This window comes from Podarcis raffonei, chromosome 11 (genome assembly GCF_027172205.1).
Source record: "Podarcis raffonei isolate rPodRaf1 chromosome 11, rPodRaf1.pri, whole genome shotgun sequence".
NCBI lineage: Eukaryota > Metazoa > Chordata > Lepidosauria > Squamata > Lacertidae > Podarcis > Podarcis raffonei.
In genome coordinates, this window is record NC_070612.1 from 1349000 (window position 1) to 1366078 (window position 17079).

At 50.6% G+C, this 17079-nt stretch overlaps 1 long non-coding RNA gene across 1 annotated transcript; it reads left to right on the forward strand.

Annotated features, from left to right (window-relative positions):
- The first annotated feature begins 5240 nt into the window (after positions 1-5240).
- Positions 5241-13679, forward strand: LOC128423188 (uncharacterized). The gene is made up of 7 exons (XR_008332697.1): positions 5241-5594; positions 6618-6784; positions 7936-8010; positions 8380-8466; positions 10317-10399; positions 10716-10792; positions 13444-13679. It is a non-coding gene; the product is annotated as an uncharacterized LOC128423188 (long non-coding RNA).
- Positions 13680-17079: the final 3400 nt, after the last annotated feature.

Below are 17079 nucleotides of genomic sequence, written 5' to 3' on the forward strand. Positions count from 1 at the left end.
GCAAAACAGAGCTTCATGAGGCAATTGCTTAAAAACTAAACTGCAACCAAACCCAAGATGGATATGGGATGTATACACTGACAACTAATAATGAACCATATGTTGTAGATATTAAAAAAGGTAAAGGACCCCTGACAGTTAAGTCCAGTCGCAGATGACTCTGGGGTTTGCGGCGCTCATCTTGCTTTACCGGCCAAGGGAGACCACAGCGCCACCCGCATCACTGTTGTAGATATCACTCCAGATTTATTATGCTATTTTTGTGATATGCAAATGGCATGAGAAAACTTGGAATACTTATTTGTACAACATTATCCTGGACGCGGGTGGTGCTGTGGGTTAAACCACAAAGCCTAGGACTTGCCGATCAGAAGGTTGGCGGTTAGAATCCCCACGACAGGGTGAGCTCCCGTTGCTCGGTCCCAGTTCCTGCCAACCTAGTAGTTCGAAAACACATCAAAGGGCAAGTAGATAAATAGGTACCACTCCGGCGGGAAGGTAAACGGCGTTTCCGTGCGCTGCTCTGGTTCGCCAGAAGTGGCTTAGTCATGCTGGCCACATGACCCAGAAGCTGTATGCTGGCTCCCTCGGCCAATAAAGCGAGATGAGTGCTGCAACCCCAGAGTCGGCTATGACTGGACCTAATGGTCTGGGGTCTCTTTACCTTTTTATCCTTGTTTATAAAACCCAATAAAAGTTATTCAAAAATAAAATAACTGAAATTGTGTCTTCCTACTGCCCAGGCAACTGAGGATCCGAGTGGGGGATTCTTTCAGGAGGGGCACGGTGCCCGCCTTGGGCAGACCAATGGGGCGAAGGGCACCGTGTTTGCTCAGGTGTGTGCATGTGGGGGGTCTGAGGCCCACTTCCAGCCACCTCTTGTGGATGCCATCCTAATCCTACCGCATCTAATCCTCCTGACACTAAGATTTGCCAAGAATGTGCCTCTGCCAACCCTGCTCAGTTCAGAAGGGGATTCCCCCCTCCAAAACACAAGACAACAAAGCAGGTGAAACAATGCCTGTTGATTTGCAAAGGTGTGTGGGGAGCCTTGGCTGACTGCTTATTTTTACAGGGTCCATGTTTTGAATCGAGCAAGTGGGGCGTAGAGAAACACCCGGCGTTTTCTTGCAACACTGAAGATATTGGGAACAAACCCTTGAACGCTTTTGCGCGCACACACAAAGAACCTCTTTAGTCTCTTTGCCTGATGGGGTTAAGGAGCAAACTCCATTCAAAGCGGGGATGCGGAGCAGAAAATTTCCCAGCACTTAATTTTTCTGCAGAAAATCTTTTGTTTTATAAATTTATTGGGCTGCCAGTTTCAAATAGATGTTAGGCAAGCCTCATTGAATTGCAGAGTCCCTTTGGGGTCATCTCGCCCAACCCCCTGCAATGCAGGAATTGCAGCTGAAAATCCCTTACAGATGGCCACCCAGCCTAGCCTTCCAACCCAGGCAGTTTCAAGGTTTTTAGCTTTGGTTACTGAATATAAGTAAAATGAGGTCTAGGGCACCAGAATTCCCCCCCCCAATGCAAATTATCTCCTGAAAATCACCCTAATTTGCATAGGAATTGAATTGACCCACCCCCGGAAAACCCACTCCACTTGCTTAAAGCGAACAAATGGACACCATAATAGTAAAATATTTTTACCCAATGCAAATTATCCATTGAAAATCACCCTAATTTGCATAGGAATTATTTCCAGAAAAAAATTCAATTCATTTCCCCCTCCAGAACTCCCAGTCCACTTGCTTAAAGTGAGCGAAAGGACACCACAATAATAATAATAAAGAGTACAATGGGGGGGTCAGTTGTTATGATCCAGATCGGACCCTCAGCTGCCTATTCCTAGTCTGGTGCAAGCATGTGGTGGAGTTTCAGGCTTACTCTTTTCTGAGAAAGAGATCTGTGAATCCTGAAAACTTGCATGCAACTTTGCGTCTGGCCAATGCAAGACTGCTCCCCAAACAGCAACTCTTCCCCTTGAACTCTTCCTGGTATGCTCCTTTCCGATATTCACAGCAGCTGAGAATTAGCATTTCCCCATTTGAAGAACACAGAACCGAGGGATCAATCCTTCCTTCCTTCCTCGGAGCTCTCTTCTGCTTTTTTTCAGAGGGAAAGCAAGGTTGGTTTCATGTACAGTCACCCATCTCAGCTGATGCACCAGGTACTTTCTACGCTCTAACTTTCCCCTGACTTTCACTCCCCCATGAATCTGAATACTTTTCCCTAGGAGCGGAAAAAATAAAGAAGTCAGTCAATGGAGAGGCTGTAGCTTCACAGTCCGAGACTCAATCCCTGACAGGCAGCATCTTCAGGCAGGACTGGGAGACCTGTGCCTGAAATCATCATCCTTTGAAGGACCAGGTGCGCAGCCTGGGAGTCATTTTGGACTCACAGCTGTCCATGGAGGCGCAGGTCAATTCTGTGTCCAGGGCAGCTGTCTATCAGCTCCATCTGGTATGCAGGATGAGACCCTTCCTGCCCGCAGACTGTCTCACCAGAGTGGTGCATGCTCTAGTTATCTCCCGCTTGGCCTTCTGCAATGGGCTCTGTGTGGGGCTACCTTTGAAGGTGACCCAGAAACTGCAACTAATCCAGAATGCTCAGAGATACTGAGAGAGAAGCGCAGTTCATGCGCTGCTCACGTGTAGTGGAGAAAGTGTGGGTGCAGGGCCACGGGGCCTCTTCTTCCAGGCAGTGTGTAAAAGAAGCACAGCATTGAGCATTTACACAAACAGGACGCTTTGCATCTCATGGGGCCATGGGATGGCAGATTCTGAAGGGAGCCTGAGGGGCATAAAATTAGAGAAATGCACACTTCCAACACTTCTGGACATTTAAGCGACATTTTCTCCCAGACACTGTTTCTGGCAGCCAAATCCCAGCAATGTCTGGAAAATTCCAGACCTATGGCGACCCTAAACTAGAAGTATTCAGTATGGTAGACCCAAATCTGTGGAACTCCCTTCCAGTTGAGGTCAGACAGCACACACCCTCTTCACTGAATGCCTGGCACTTGCTCAATACTTTTTTCAGCCCAGCGGGGCACTTTAACTGAAGCCAGGTTTGACAGTTGTAACCAGTGTTTTTTTTCCTGGGGGTATGCAGAAGTACGAATACCCCTAAACATTTTTTGAATCTTTGTACTTTTGTCCATTTACTGGATTTATTTTTCCTGATTTGAACTGAAAAATGGTGATTTTCTTGAGTCAAAATGAGAGTATCCCAAAACATTTTTTTAAAAAAGAAAAAAGCACTGGTTTTAACTAACATGCTTAAAAGCAAAGCAAAACAAAAAACCCTCCATTTGTATCTTATTTATTTATTGAATTCCTATACTGCCCTTCATCTGAGGATCACAGGGCGGTTTACAATATGGGAGCACATGGACTCAGACTGAAGGTGTGAAATAAACCATATTTCTTAAAGCTACAACCGTCTCCGCTGCATCTTCGGTTCTCCAAAGAAGCACAAACTCTGGGGAGGCCTGGAACCCCTGGGATCTTGCTACCACTCGGCAGATTGAGGACGGCTCCCAACATCCATAACAATAAGATGCTGGGGGTGTTGTAAGAAAAAAACTGCTCCTTTTCCCTTATGGGGTACCCAAGAGCCCGTATAGAGTTCTTATGTGGGTTCCCTATCGGTAGGAGAAAATAACAGAGGCCAACCAGAGAATATTGAGGAGCAAAGCGGCTAGTAAGCCTGATCTTTTTGCAACCTAAAATATCATACATACATCACTGAAGGAGCCTGTCTCCAGCAGAAATTTGAGCGTGTTGCTTCTCTCCTGTCTGCCAGGATACCTGATAATGCCATATCTGATTGCCTTTTCTGGGTAGCCTGGCCATTCCTTGGAGATGGTAAATACTTAGTTCCAGAATCTCTTACGCATATTGAGAGTGTGCTCAGCTTAACAGATACTTGTCAGGCTGTATTTACAGGGAGGTTTAAGCCCCTACAGTCCAAAGACCATTGGAAAGCTTCCCCCATTTCCTTCCTCCTTGCAGAGAAATAGTTGAGGTCCATTTGGGAGAGTCAAAATGGCTTCAGGATTGTTCTCCTGTACTATTTCAGACATAGGGACGTGGGTGGCACTGTGGGTTAAACCACAGAGCCTAGGACTTGCTGATCAGAATAGTGCCACTGTATTCTGCTCTGGTCAGACCTCACCTGGAGTACTATGTCCAGTTCTGGGCACCACAGTTCAAGAAGGACACTGACAAACTGGAACGTGTCCAGAAGAGGGCAACCAAAATGGTCAAAGGCCTGGAAACGATGCCTTATGAGGAACGGCTAAGGGAGCTGGGCATGTTTAGCCTGGAGAAGAGGAGGTTAAGGGGTGATATGATAGCCATGTTCAAATATATAAAAGGAAGTCACATAGAGGAGGGAGAAAGGTTGTTTTCTGCTGCTCCAGAGAAGCGGACACGGAGCAATGGATCCAAACTGCAGGAAAGAAGATTCCACCTAAACATTAGGAAGAACTTCCTGACAGTAAGAGCTGTTCGACAGTGGAATTTGCTGCCAAGGAGTGTGGTGGAGTCTCCTTCTTTGAAGGTCTTTAAGCAGAGACTTGACAACCATATGTCAGGAGTGCTCTGATGGTGTTTCCTGCTTGGCAGGGGGTTGGACTCGATGGCCCTTGTGGTCTCTTCCAACTCTATGATTCTATGATTCAGAAGGTCGGCGGTTTGAATCCTGGCGACGGGGTAAGCTCCCATTGCTCGGTCCCTGCTCCTGCCAACCTAGCAGTTTAAAAGCACGTCCAAGTGCAAGTAGATAAATAGGTACCGCTCTGGCGGGAAGTTAAACGGTGTTTCCGTGCGCTGCTCTGGTACGCCAGAAGCGGCTTAGTCATTCTGGCCACATGACCTGGAAGCTGTACGCCAGCTCCCTCGGCCAGTAAAGCGAGATGAGCGCCGCAACCCCAGAGTCAGCCATGACTGGACCTAATGGTCAGGGGTCCCTTTTTTATCTTTACTATTTCAGACACATGGTTTTTATACTTATGTGTGTGTTTGCCTTGTACATTTATGAACATTTATTTTTTATATATAAGACCTTAGAATTCCTATAACAGGGGGAAACAGAGAGCGCTCATATGATACTGAGAGAGAGCAGAACATCTGGTGAACAGCTTCCCAGTGAGAGAGGCCATGCCAGCTGCCTCTGCCTGGCGTTGACCTTCTTTCTGCTGTCTCTTTGGGGTCACAGAACCACGGAATCCCAGCAGAGGATGGAGCAACTGACTCTGGTGGAGGCCATCTTGGGTTATCCTCTTCCCACTGGATTTGAGGGTGCCGCAATTTGCCCCCACTCAGCAACTGCCAGAGGCTGTTGTGTGACCTCTTGCCTCTCAGAGAGGTGGTCTTCTTGGCGGTTCCCCCTGAGCCAGCTCCCGGCTGGCCACAGGTGTCCTCAGTTGAACTGGGAGGCAGCAGAAGCTCTGGCACAGCAAGAGTCTGGCTGGTCAGACTGAGCAACTCGGAAGGCGGACTCTGTTGACACTTGAGGAGGGCCTCGTTTCCCTTCCCTGCTCCTGGAGCACTTCTTAACGGAGGCCTGTTTCACACCAGGAGGTGGGGCTGCTGGCTGCGTCTGTTAAGACAGGGATGGGGAACCTGTGACCTTCCAGATGTGGTTGGATCACAACTGGTGGACACCCAACGAAGCTGAGCATTGGGAGACTCAGCACAGCATTGTCCTCTGGAACTCCCTCCCACTGGAGGCAGGGATGGCCACCAACTAGGATGGCTTGAAAAGAGGATTGGACAAATTCATGGAGGGCTCTTCTTAGGTTCTTAATCCCTGACAGGTGGCCATCCAACCTCTGCTTAAAAGCCTTCAGGGAAGGAGAGTCCACCACCTTCCAAGGGAGTCCATTCCATTGCTGAACAGCTCTTACAATTGGTTGTGTCCTTCCCTTCCCTGCCCATCACCATAAGGTTCCAGAGCAGTCAACAGCAGTGTAGACATATATTAAGATCACCCAACAGGGAGAAGGATGTTCTTCCAGGAGCTTGTCCTCCTCTCGAGTAGGACCCTGGCAGAGACACATGCCCGACTGGCATGTTCCCTCCCTCCTGGTCGATCGCTCAGGAGCTTCAAAAGCTTTCTTCAGCCTGAACATCACAGCGACCGATGCCAGCCGACACCGGTACACTTAGGGATCCGCAGAGTCTTTGCAGCTTGCGTAACAGACCTCAGTAACTCAGCATATTGGCTAATCTACTTTATTTACATATAAAGACACACGGAGCACTGCAACATGGCTCCCTCTCTCTCTAGCATCAGACAGCAAAGAGAAAAAACAAAGGTCAATAGTCCCACTTCACAGAACACAGTAACACAAACATCCCGTCTCTATCACTTCCCACTTTGTGGAGTTAAAACATACACCGTCATGTGAAAGACAACAATCCCATGACTGCCATCACGGAGCAGGAATTCTAACAGATAGGGGCAGCTGAACTCTAAAGAGATGGGTGCAATCTTCTAGTGGAGATGTCTACCCCATTAGGCTGGCATTCCACTTCATGGGAAAGGGAGGGCAGGGCAAGGCAGGGGATATTCCAGCTGACCCAAGTATTTGGTGTCCTTAGGGGCTTCTGCTGTGGCCATGGAGTCTCTGTTGACTGAGATGTACAGCCTCAATTCCCCCAAAGCCCCCACTGCCCAGTCCATGTCGGAGAGGAGAGAGATGGTGTCTGGGCTACGCTGGGAGAGAAGAGACAACTGCAAAGCCAAGAGGGGAGACCACGCCTACCAGGTCAGTAGACCTACGCTAGTTGCAAGTTCAAGGTGTCAGTGTTAGTATAGGTAAAAGGTACGGTAAAGGACCCCTGGACGGTTAAGTTCAGTCAAAGGCGACTATGGGGTTGCGGCGCTCATCTTGCTTCAGGCCGAGGGAGCTGACGTTTGTCCACAGACAGCTCTCTGGGTCATGTGGCCAGCAAGACTAAACCACTTCTGGTGCAACGGAACACTGTGACAGAAACCAGAGCGCATGGAAACACCGTTTACCTTCCTGCCACAGCGGTCCCTATTTATCTACTTGCACTGGCGTGCTTTCGAACTGTTAGGTTGGCAGGAGCTGGGACTGAGCAACAGGAGCTCACCCTGTCACGGCAATTCGAACCGCCGACCTTCCGATTGGCAAGCCCAAGAGGCTCAGTGTTTTAGACCACAGCACCACCCACGTCCCTACACTGGCAGAGGAAGAGGGGAGCGGGAGGAGCGCACACCACCCCCAGCAGCGTGATCTTGGGGGGGTGCCATCACGGCTGCCCCCCCACCAGCTCTAGACGCCATGCCCCTGCAGGCAACTGGCCACACACCCCAGGACGCGCGCCAACCATGCCCCTGCCTGCTCTCCACCTCCCAGTGCCGGAGCATGAAGCTCCGCCACTGTGTCCCTATAGTGTTAGTATTTACAGTGGTACCTCTGGTTAAGTACTTAATTTGTTCCGGAGGTCCGTTCTTAACCTGAAACTGTTCTTAACCTGAAGCACCACTTTAGCTAGTGGGGCCTCCTGCTGCTGCTGTGCCACCAGAGCATGATTTCTGTTCTCATCCTGAAGCAAAGTTCTTAACCTGAGGTACTATTTCTGGGTTAGCGGAGTCTGTAACCTGAAGCGTATGTAACCTGAAGTGTATGTAACCCAAGGTACCACTGTAAAGCCCTGAGCAACTTGGGACCAGTTTGCTTACGAAATCGCCTTACCCCAAGCGTGCCCACTCGACTGCTGCAATCGGCAGAATTGGCACTACTGCAGATGCCGCTCAATAGCCATTTTAGTGTGGCATCTCCCACACTTTTGAACTCACTGCCTGTTGACACCAGGCAGCTGACTTCGCTGCTCTCTAAAAACAGATGGCGCAGTCCAGATGAACCTCTGTTCTCTCCGTATCTGCCCCCAGAAAAAGCAGCAGCAGCAGCTGGAAGCCGGAGCGCGTGAGGATCCCTTGGTGCAAGGAGCGGAATATGTGGAGCAGGTAGGGCCAAGGATGGGAAAGCCATGCGGACTTTGTGCCCTCCAACCACACAAACACACACGAAGCCTTACAAGGGTCCCGACTGTTATGTACTGAAGTTCTCACCCTGGGCCAGCAGGGGGATACTGTAGATAGTTTAGGTCCACATATGCAAATAAGGGATTGAAAATGACGTTCAGTGATTGGATAGTTACAGAAAATGGTTACTGTTGCGTTCTAGTGGAGCTCTATATAAGCAGGCTGGCTGAACCCTTCAGTTTAGTTCTGTTCTGGCCTGTGAATAAACAAGAGCTGTTTGAAGAATTGCTGTGTCGTCTGATATGTTCACCCACAACTTAACACCGACCTTCTCCATCGCTTCATCCGCAGAGCAGCCAGGAGGTGAAGAGGCCTCTGCAGCAGGAAGCAAAAGGAGAGAAGTGCCGCCTTCAGGCAAGTGGGCAATTCTGAAGCCAGGTAAAGGATGTCTGGAGGTGGCGGTGGTGGAGGGAACAGCTGAACCACAAGAACAGAAGGAGAGCCTTCTGGATCAGGCCGGGAGCCCATCACACAGGGACCAACCACAAGCCTCAATGGGAATCCAGCAAGCACTCAAACCCTCTCCTGGCCTGAGGTTTCTAGCAGCTGGTATTGATGGTACGGACAATGGATGCCTCCACAGTCAGAGGCAGAAATGCTTCTGAACATGGCATAGCATGGAGTGGGGGGTAGACTCAGGCACATTTTTTTGAGGGACACAACCAGGTTCCCCCATGGCAGGTGTTGTAAACAAAAATCTGCCCTTTTCTCCCTTATGGGGTATCCAAGAGCCCATATAGAGTCCTTATATAGGTTCCCTATTGGTAGGAGAAGATAACAGAGGCCAACCAGAGAATATTGAGAAGCAAAGCAGCTAGTAAGCCTGATCTTTATGGATCTGTTGCAACAGGGTCCCCCACTCACCACACGCAGGAGGGAAGAGGAACCCCAAACAAAGGTGTGCCTGCCCTTATATAGACATTTTAAATTCCCTCCCTGGAGTCCAAGACCACCCACAGAAACATCATACATACATCACAGAAGGGGTGTAGCTCAATACCCCCCCCCGATACATCATACTTACATCACAGAAAGGGTGGTCTACAGCAGAAATCTGAGTGCTTTGTTTACCTCCTGTCTGCCAGGTTACCTGTTTAATGGCCACTTGTTTGGATTGCCTGGGGAGCCTGGCCAGTCTTTTGTAATGATAAGTACTTAGTTCCTGAGCCAGGTCAGGCTCACACCCTATTCATATCTTAAATGTGCTGTTAAGACAGGATTTGTGAAGGAAAAGACAATGGGGAGGCTTTTCCATTTTCCTTTGACCTTGCAGAGAAAACATCCTGGAAGGAAGAACGGCAAAAGAGGCTTGAGCCCAGAAGTCAGCCTCTTTTCTTTTGGCCTTAGGCCCACCTCCGGCCGGCCATCCATTGTCCTCCCTGGCCGAGGGCGGGTCAAAGGCCAGCTCAAGCAGGTGGGTGGCACCTGCCCAGGTGAGCCTTGCTCGGTGCCGCAAACCCCGCCCACCTGTGGGGAAGGGAGGGCGGATATTCCTTTGACCTTGCAGAGAAAACATTTGCTCAGTTTGGGAATCAAAATGGTTTCAGGTCGGTCTTCCTGTGCTGATCTATGTACGTGCTTGGTTGGTACACTTATGAACATTTAACATATATCTAAGACCTCAAAATTCCTATCACACAGGCTGCCTCATCAAGGGAAGCTGCGCCCAGGCCCAGCCTTCAGGCCTCCTTCTCCTTATGGCCACCCCTGGGCCAGCCAAAAGGGAGGGGGAGGCCAGTTGGCTGCAGCTCCACTTCTGCATCAAGCCTGCCCCCAAGGGCAGAAGCTGTGAAAGGGGGACAGGCAGAGCGGTCGCTTCACTACCCCTCTCCTCTGCTGGGCTCCGGTGCATGAGTGTGCCCCATGGCATGCCCACTTCCCCGATGGGCATGCACAGAGCCCTGCAAGCGAACCCACCCTGCACGGCAATAGGAGATGTTCTGCCCCTGTTTCTGAATACCAGTTGCTGGAAGCCACAGGAGGGGAGAATGTTGCTCTTATGCTCAGTCTCCCATAATGGCAGCTGTTTAGCCACTGTGAGAACAGGATGCTGGTCTAGATGGGCTGTTGGCCTGATCCTGCAGGCTCTTCTTGTGTTCTTATTGTGGGATTGTTGGCAATGCAATGTAGCTACGCGACTCGGCTGATGACGGTGCCTGAGATGCTGTGTGCATTCATGTGTGTGTGTGGTGGGGTCAATACAGTAATGCTGACTCTCTTTCCTGCAGGGCAGAGACCTCATTCGGCAAGAGGAAGGGCTGGAGTCTAATGGCTGGAGGCTGGACTGGGAGTCAGAGTCAGTCCACGAAGAGTGAGTGCAGAAGTATTTCCAGGGTCCAGCAGCAGCCTCCTTGCTGGCCGGGCCAAGCCAAGCCTCCTCTTTGGAGCAGCTTGACCTGCCTTAAGGGTGTCACCTGCATCTGGAAGGTGCAAAGGAGACCTGTAGCTTAGCAACAAGCATCTCTCTCTGCCCCCCTTCCCCCTCCATCCTTGGCCTGCCATTCCAACTCCAGGGGCACACAATTTTCAGGTCTGATCTTCACCTGGGCCAAACACTTCTTCTCCGAGGTGGGAGCCTCTCTGCTCAGCGGCCTGGATCTCCCCTCCCTTCCTTTTCTCTCGTGCAGGATTTATTGGGGCTGCTTCTACTTCTTCCCTTGGCTCAGGATGTGCAGGAGAGACAAAAGGGTGCAGCCGTGACAAGGTACGTCAGCGCAGCAGAGATGGGATGTGTGGTCAGCCAAAGCAGGTGGACGTGGTCAGCAACTGGTCAGTCGCCTTCCAGGGTTTCGGTCTATCTGGAAATGTCACTGGTGATCAAACCTGAGACTTATGCATGCAAAGTCGATGCTCTGGCTCTGGGGCTGTGGCTCTTCACTCCCCCACCCCCCAAAAAGAGGTCTTGGTGGGATGATGGAAACTGCACCCAAAGTCCGGCTGAGTGTCTCTTCAGCAGCAGAAAGGCAGCTTCACAACATTCGCTAGGAAATTACCGTATCTCTGGAAGTAGCAGAAAACCACCGTAAGAATAGAAAATTAAAACATGTGTACAGTTCTGGTAATCCCATACAGTGGTACCTCGTGCAGATATTTGATTTTTAAAAAAGGATTAGAAGAACTACTGAAAGGGACACGGGTGGCGCTGTGGGTTAAACCACAGAGACTAGGACTTGCCGATCAGAAGGTTGGCGGTTCGAATCCCCGCGACGGGGTGAGCTCCCGTTGCTCGGTCCCTGCTCCTGCCAACCTAGCAGTTCGAAAGCACGTCAAAGTGCAAGTAGATAAATAGGTACCGCTCCGGCAGGAAGGTAAACGGCGTTTCCGTGCGCTGCTCTCGTTCGCCAGAAGCGGCTTAGTCATGCTGGTCACATGACCCGGAAGCTGTATGCCGCCTCCCTCGGCCAGTAAAGCGAGATGAGCACCACAACCCCAAAGTCGGCCACGACTGGACCTAATGGTCAGAGTCCCTTTACCTTTACCTTTAGAACTACTGATGGTACCTTTCCCTTAAAACAGGAGTCAGCAAACTTTTTCAGCAGTGGGCCAGTCCACTGTTCCTCAGACCTTGTGGGGGGCCAGACTATATTTTTTTTTGGGGGGGGATGAACGAATTCCTATGTCCCACAAATAACCCAGAGATGCATTTTAAATAAAAGCACACATTCTACTCATGTAAAAACATGCTGATTCCCGGACGGTCCGTGGGCCGGATTTAGAAGGCGATTGGGCCGGATCCGGCCCCCAGGCCTTAGTTTGCCTACCCATGCCTTAAAAGTTCAACTAAGGGCGTGTCTCCACTTCCACTTTCCCGGCCACTTTCCCCTGGGAAGAGCCCTAGATCGCCTTCCTTGTGAAGATCCCCTTAAGCAGTTAAGGAGGTTTTTAGCTTTAACTTAGAAGCAGGGAGAGGAGCTCTGCTCTTCCCTTTAAAGGAAGGGGAGCTCAAATTCTGCCAGGCGTGGTTTGACTCATGAGCAGGGAGTCAATTCCGGTGTCATCCATCATGTTTAGTGCTGCTTTCGCAAGAGCACCAAGTTCGTGAGCATGCATGAAGCTGTGTTACTCTGCAACCTGAGATATTTTAACTGGATATGCCATGGGGGAGCCTTCGCATGCCAAAGCATGTTCCCTGCCACCAAACTCTGGGCCTCCTCCTCTGATCTTGGCTTCCAAGAAGCTTTGTTTCAGAAACCCAAGAGGGAGCGAAACAAGCTGGCTGCAAAGGCGAGGCAAGGGGTTACGATTTCACCTGCATGGGGGGTGAGATCAGCTGTGAAATTGAATCTCCTCCCAGTAGCAGATGTGCCTAGACAGATCCCTCAGCCCCAGAGCCATGGCTGCTCCTGTCTGCACCTGGAACGACCAGAGGGCACGAACTTTACGGAAAAAGGCTGTAGCTTAGTGGTAGAGCACCTCCTCTGCATGCAGAAGGTTCCAGGTTCAATCCTGCCATCTCCAAGCAGGGTCAGGTAAAACTCCCCACCCGCTGGAAGAGTCAGGATAAAATAAAGTATTTCTTCATGCCAGGGGTGTAGCGCTCATTGCCAGCCTGATGCCAGGCGGGTGCTCACACACAGGTCAGGGGAAGGGCATGGGGGGGGTGAAGCGCATCCTCTGCCGTCACCCGGCCCTTGCCACTGATGGCCAGCAGGGCATGATCTCTGCAGGGGTGCCTGGTTTGTGCCTGCCAAGAGTCTGGCCCCCCATGCTAAGCCACTGCTTCATGCAGAGCATCATTAGACAGTGGAACTCCCTCCCACAAGAGGAAGGGATGGCCACAAAGCTGGATGGCCTTAAAAGAGGATGGGACAAATTCTTGGAGGAGGAAAAGGCTACGGATGGCTTCTAGCCAGGATGGCCGTACTCTGCCTCTACAGTCGGAGGCAGCGATGGTTCTGAATCCCAGTTGCTGGAAACTATGGGAGAAGAGATTGCCCTTGTGCTTGAATCCTGCTTGGTTTCCCAGAAGAGGCATCTGGTCAGCCGCTGGGAGAACATGATGCCGGATAAGTTCTTACAAAACCATGGAGGGCCTCTGCCAGCCAGTGTGGGCAATATTGAGCTAGATGGAGGAGATTCTGTATAAGGCAGCTTCCAATCCTCCTCCGTTTGTGAGTCTCTCCAACCGCCTTCCAGAGCCAGCTCCAAGCAGACACCAGCAAGGAGAGACCACAGCCAGGCTGGAGGCAAAGGGGGCAGGGAATGGCTCTGGCTGGGGCTGGTGTCAGTTGTCGTCCAAAGCAGCTGGAGGGCGCCTGGTTGGTGAAGCCTGCTCTGGGGTGTGGGGCTCATGCTTGACGGGGCGAAAGATGGCTTTGCGCTCTTCTCATCTTTCTTGCCTTTTCCTCCCTCCAGTTGACCCCAGGCAGGGGGCGCTTCCTGTGATGTTTTCCCTGCTGCCAGGACCCCGGTCTCACCCCATCACTACCTCCCCCCAAATATGCCCCCTATCTTTAGCCAGATCCCGAAGGATGCAACACAAGCCTCTATTTGCCCTGCCCAGCGCTGGCCGCCCAGATATATCCCAGTTGCTGTTCTTTGGAAGGACTGAAATCTGCAACACCCTGGAAATTAAAAGCTTCTTCCTGAAACTTCCTGCTCCAGCTGCCAAATTTCTTTTTTGCCCAGGATGAGCTGTTTTCATCTTCTGCCACCAGAGGGTGCTGGTTCCCCGAGGGAAGAATTCCTTTGGAGCAGAAACCCAGGCTCATTTATTGCAAGACATTCCAGCATAAATATACCGTATTGGCCTGAATATAAGCTGCACCTTTTTTTCCTTCCAAATTCCGATCGTGAAAATTTAAAGTGTGGCTTATATTCGGGCCAATACGGTACATTGGGTGTGTGTGTGTGTGTGTGGAATTAAAACCCCTGCATCTGCATGGAGGCGCAATCTCAGTGCTCCCCACAAAATCCTTTCATAGAATTGTAGAGTTGGAGGCTTTTAAGCAGAGTTTGGATGGCCATCAGTCAGGGGTGCTTTAGCTGAGATTTCTGCATTGCAGGGGGTGGATTAGATGAACCTTGGGGTCCCTAATAATAATAATAATAATAATAATAATAATAATAATAATAATAATTGTACCCTGCCCATCAGGCTGGGTTTCCCCAGCCACTCTGGACGGCTTCCAACAAAGATTAAAAATGCATTAAAATGTCACACATTAAAAGCTTCCCTAAACAGGGCTGCCTTCAGATGTCTTCTAAATGTCAGGTAGTTGTTTATCTCTTTGTCATCTGATGGGAGGGTGTTACACAGGGAGCCACCACCGAGAAGGCCCTCTGCCTGGTTCCCTGTAACTTGGCTTCTCACAGTGAGGGAACCACCAGAAGGCCCTTAGCGCTGGACCTCAGTGTCCGGGCAGAACGATGGGGGTGGAGACGCTCCTTCAGGTATACTGGGCCGAGGCTGCCTACAATTCTATGATTCTAAGTCTTTGCAGGGGGGTTGATAGCTTAGGTAGGAAAACAGTGCAGCACGAAAACAGGGAGGCTCCGTCATCTCGAATTCTAGAAGCTGGTTGTTCCTGAGGTCCACATCTCTGGGTGTGTGGCCCAGAAGGTAGGAGATGTCTTGTCCTAAGACGATGACGAGCTGCTTGCCTGTTCTCCGCCTTCCCAAGCCCCCCACCTTTCCAGAAGGGTCGTACCTGCTCACCATGTGAAGGGTTCCAGGAGGAAGACAGTTGTTGGGCTGTGTGTGGCCTTGACTCGCCTTTGGCAGCGCAGAGCGGCACTGAATTGCTTGTAGGGGATTGCTCCCCACCCACCCTTTTTTGTCCAGGAAGCCCCAGAAGTAACAAAAAGCTCACTTTCCTTCATTTTTATTTATACACGAGTGTGACGAGCCCACAGCTGTTACACAGTCCGGCGTTAGCTTATTGCAACCAGGTTCACGGGGCACCAAATGCCACCCGAAACGAGAGCACCCGAGGGAGCCAGCTTAGAGGAGCCCATGGCAAGAATCGATGGAGAGGGGAGTGAAGAACTTTGCCTGTCCTTGCTTGGTTGGGGTCAATTTCTTTGGAAGAGCAGAGAAGACTGTGGGGCGGCGGCGGCAGCAGCAGCAGCAGCAGGAGAAGGCGGCAACTTCTTTTGGAACTGGGCGTAGCTGTCACCTTTCCCTTTTCTTGCGAGGAATCCTATTCAGAATAAGGGAATTTCCCTTAAAAAAAGGGAAATGTTGACAGCTATGGAACTGGGATATTTGTGGGTGCAAGGAAGGGAAAGAGCAGAGCTGTCATTGGCAACTTGGAGGCAGGGATGGGGGCGGCATGGAGGGCCAACTGGTCTCCCCCCACTCCTGCAAGCCCCACACATATACAACATCCATTGCCAATCAGGAATCTCATTGACTCACACACAGAATCTCAGATCTCTCTAAAACAGTCTGAAATGCAAATTGCAAACCAAAGTAACATACACACACACACACACACACACACACACACCCCGCACCAAGGAAAGCCAAGAATTTGCAAGCTGAATAAATCATGCACTTTTTGTAGAATTGTGTGCTTTGTAGGTTTTGCCCCCCCCAATTTTGCATAGCTTGATGCTTTGCATTATTTATTGTTCCTTTTTGCATGGTTTATTTATTCAGCAGCTTCCTGGGAGTGGGCTCAGACTGCTGAAGCCCTAACAGACCCCGCTCAGGATCCTCTTAGCTTCCGGGAGCTCCCCAGACAAGGCCCCTCAGTTTCAATCTTGTTTCCGCAATCATGAGGGACAGAGGCATGACATACTCTTTAAAACGGAAGTGGGAATGCTGCTTTCTGTACCAAATATGGAATTCCCCATGAACACACACAGACGTGCACACACGCACACAGCACCAAAGGACCCTTCTGCATAGTCTCCTAAAAGGGCTGCGATGCCAGCCTGTGGATGCCACCCTTCACCCAAAATGCACGAGAGCCCTACCAGGCTGCAGGGTAGCTGTACTGAAACCCCTTCACATTTACACCCCGATCCACTGTCATTCAGACCTTGTGGGGGGCCGGACTATATTTTGGAAGGAAAAAAATATGAACGAATTCCTATGCCCCACAAATAACCCAGAGATGCATTTTAGATAAAAGGACACATTCTACTCATGTAAAAACACGCTGATTCCCGGACCGTCTGCGGGCCGGATTTAGAATATGATTGGGCTGGATCTGGCCCCCGGGCCTTAGGTTGCCTATCCATGCCCTATAATGTCCTGGAAGGGCCCCAGTGGCCGCAGGCAGTCCAACGACAGCAAAATGGGCTTGAAAGACTGGGTCAGACCTTGTGGTCTTGCACGAGCTAATGGACACCTGTGCTGGAAAAAGGGTGGGAGAATTTCTTCACCCCCTGGAAATGAGGAAAAATGAAGTTGACATTCTCCCATTTCACGGCTGTTGATGACCTCCTCTATTGCAGAGCTGGAGGGCACCCTGGGGTCATCTGCAATGACCCAACTGCCTGCAATGCAGAAATCACAGCGATTGGGGACATTTAAGGAGATGTTTCCAAATACCTGTTTCTGGGGATCAAGAGCAGGGAGAGGGGCAGTTGTGCTCAGGACCTGCTGGGTGGGTGTGTTTCCCATTTGGGGCCCCAGGTTGACCACAGAACAGGAGGCCAGGCTAGATGGAGACCCCTTGGCCTGATCCAGTACAGGAGCTGGGCTCTTCTCATGTCCTTGAGAGGCCACCTGCACAGCACTCCAGAGTGAGAGGGCAGAGCCTCCAAACAAAATGAAAATCTTTTCTATGGAGCGAAGGAAAGGGGAGTGTACACAGACCGAGCGCAACACACGCGCATCGGTGCCCAATATCTCCATCTCCCCTCTTTCCACCATAAACTCACAAGGTTCCCTCTGTGAAGACGGCACACCTGACCTCTCCAACTCCCTCTTCCTGGCCAGTCCGGACATGCACAAAACTTCTCCCTGCAATGACCTGCCGGGGAACCGATGTGTTAGTAATTGTTGCTTGGGTTGTCAAACCAACCTGTAAGCCAGTC